Below are 3,268 nucleotides of genomic sequence, written 5' to 3' on the forward strand. Positions count from 1 at the left end.
TGGACTCGATGATCTTCCGAGGTCCCTTCCAGCCCTAATGTCTATGAAATATATGAACACAATACTTGCAGGTGTGCACTGTCTACTGAGGGCAGCCACTCACTTTGGTATCTGTCATGGACAGAGCTTGGAAGATTTCATCTTCCTTCTTTTTCCAATTCAACCCTTACCTCAGGCCCAAGAGCAAATTTAGGATGCTTATCTGCACTTTTAGTTCAATTCAATACCATTTGAATCCTGGGGTTTGCTTTAAGGCCTTGTCTAATTTGTCAGGGATGAAGGGCCATTTAAGTTATTTTTCTTTATTTTAAACTGGTTCCAATAATTCCAATAATGAAAAGATCATTGCAGTGGTAATGTTTTAAGGGGACTAACCTGACAGGTTTTGTACACCTGAAGATCTAGATCTACAAAAGCACTTAGTTGCATAAGTCCAACATTTAAATCCTTGAAACTCCATTTGCCACCCCCCTAACTCTGGAGGCAATTGATGTTCAGTTTTTTTATATAAAGTTCCCCAAATATCTCCTTCTGGTTATGCTTACCACAGCCTTACCTCATGGCAAATCAACAAAAATCTCATAACCAAATCCACTTGGGATCCACAAAAGTGCTGTTTATCCCCACGTTTCACCGAAGGGACTCTTGTGGGTATTCTTGGAGCCTGCGTTCTTGATTGCTGTGAACATGTAAATATTTGCATTACAATAGCCCTTTAATCAGTACATTTAATCATTGCCTTAGATGTACTCTGCATAAATGTAGCATAAGAAAGTCCCTGCCTTTGATTTTACAATCTAAAATCATGGCACAATTACCATGCCAGGCAAAATGTCCTCCAAATATCCCGCCCTGCTCCTTGTGGGCTGCCTCATAAATTATAAACTGCGTAGCGACCTTTTCGTAGTGTCAGAAGGAGTGTGATGAGCATGAGAAAAGGCTAAGTGGTACATCATTGCCCCTGTTGGTCAGCAGGGCTAATTAACCTTTTTGTGGTGCCACATGTATGTAACTGCACATCTTTAGAAGACAGCCTCCTGCATGGAGCAACATGGAGTGTTTGTCAGCACAGCTGACTGGCACATGAGTTTTTCATGTGGATGTGTCCCAAATAGGACATGATAAAGGGATGGGGAAAGGAAGTGGGGTTATTCCTAGTTACCTTGTTATTTCCAGTCAGCACTTAATTTGACTGTGAAACTCATTGTCACAGGATGTTGTAAGTAGGATTCCCAGAGGGAATAGAGGTTTCTATGGATAACCAGAACATACGGGGTTATAATAGTTAATGAGAAAAACCCCAAATCTTAAGGCAATCCCTAATTGCTGTGGATAGTATGGGACCTTCATGTGGCAAATCATCCCACATCTATCTGTCCACTGTGTAATTATTCCTGTTTTCTCCTCTGAAATGTGTGGTACTGGCCACTGCTAGAGACCAAACACTGGACTAGATGGACTATGAGTCTAATACAGTCTGGTGACTATGTTGTATCTATACCAGTCATCACCAGCCAGTGGATCTCATAGTTTCATAGTTTCTAGGGTCGGAGTACTGGGGTCAAACGACCCCAGTAAGGTGGTCATCCAACCTCCTCTTAAAAACCCCCAGGGTGGGAGCCTGCACCACCTCACTTGGAAGCTGGTTCCAGACCCTAGCCGCCCTGACCGTGAAGTAGCGCCTCCTGATGTCCAACTTAAACCTTCCCTCCGCCAGCTTGTGACCATTGTTCCTGGTCACTCCTTGCGGCGCTCGGGGGAACAGGGACTCCCCCAGCGCCTGCTGATCCCCCCTAACCAGTTTATAACAGGCCACAAGATCCCCCCTCAGCCTTCTCTTTTGAAGGCTGAACAGGTTCAGGTCCCGCAACCTTTCCTCATAGGACCTACCCTGCTGTCCCTTGATCATACGAGTGGCCCTCCTCTGGACCCTCTCGATGCTGTCCACATCCCTCTTAAAGTGCGGCGCCCAGAACTGAACGCAGTACTCCAGCTGCGGCCTGACCAGTGGGGAGGATAGAGGGGGAGGATCATCTCCTTGGGCCTGCTTGAGATGCATCTGTGGATCCACGCCGGCACTGTCGGTAGTGGGGGGCGGAGGCGGGGTGGTGTGCGCTGACCAGGGGTTGGCGACCACCTGCAGATGCCACTGGAAGCATCGGCAGCAGCAAGCGGGGATCACTGACTGCCTGCAGATGCCGCCAGCAGTGTTGGCGGTGGAGGGCAGGATGGCGAGCGGTGACTGCCCACAAGTGCTGCCAATAGTGTTGGTGGCACCTTTTTGTAGGGGGGTGCACCACCACACTCAGGGGGTGTACATGCACCTGCATGCACTCCCTACGCATCACCCCTGTTTCCATGGATCTAATCCATGTGACTTTTCTTGGAAAAAAGGATACAAAGTCTGTTCCTGGAGAAGTGTATAGCTGAAAGGTTAAGGAAGTATTCTTTAATCTGCATTTTTTGTCACCAGAGCAGAACGATCAGTATATGAAGCCTGATTTGCATTCGTGTATCAGTATGTATTAGTATTCTGTGTACTAGAATATGCATTTTGAATTTACTAACTGTTAGAGCAGATTTTTAATAATTCTCTTCATGTAATTCTCAAATTATTTTTATTGCATTAATGAAATAAATAGGGGAGCTCCCAGGAGGTAAACGTAATAATATTTTGTGCTTACCTTTCATCAGAGCCTCTCCCAGTAGTTTGCAAATATTAATTAAGATTCATAGCACTGCCATGTGGGAAATGAAAATTCTTGCACCCATGTTATAGGTGGATTAGTGAACAGAAGCCAAATGACTTCACCATGATCACATAGCAAATCAGTGGCAACATGGGAATGGAATTGCTTTTTCTCTCCCTCTGTGTTAACCACTACTCATGGTGTCTTTTAGTGCACTTAAATCTTATGACTGTGAGTGTTTAACCTGGTGAACAAAACTGCTGTTTCTTTTATTTTTTAATTGACAAATACTTGCCAAAATTTTAGTTTTAAGACCTGCTTTTATTTACTTAGTTTAGTATTTATAGTTATAGTCAATGTTTACTTTCACCTTCAGCTAATATTAACATGTTTACACCATGAACACAGGGTGCTAGCAGTTACCACACACGTCTTTAATGGCACATAATTATTGAATGGCACTGGGATAAGACCTGCATCTATTGTTAGTAACTGATTTCCCCTCTCCACCTCCATTCCACATTCATTTTATTTTTCTTTTCAAAATGTCCTCCAATATTTCTTGAGTGTGTGTGTGA

This window comes from Gavialis gangeticus, unplaced genomic scaffold (assembly GCF_001723915.1).
Source record: "Gavialis gangeticus isolate Ggan-Ray unplaced genomic scaffold, GavGan_comp1, whole genome shotgun sequence".
Classification (NCBI taxonomy): domain Eukaryota; kingdom Metazoa; phylum Chordata; order Crocodylia; family Gavialidae; genus Gavialis; species Gavialis gangeticus.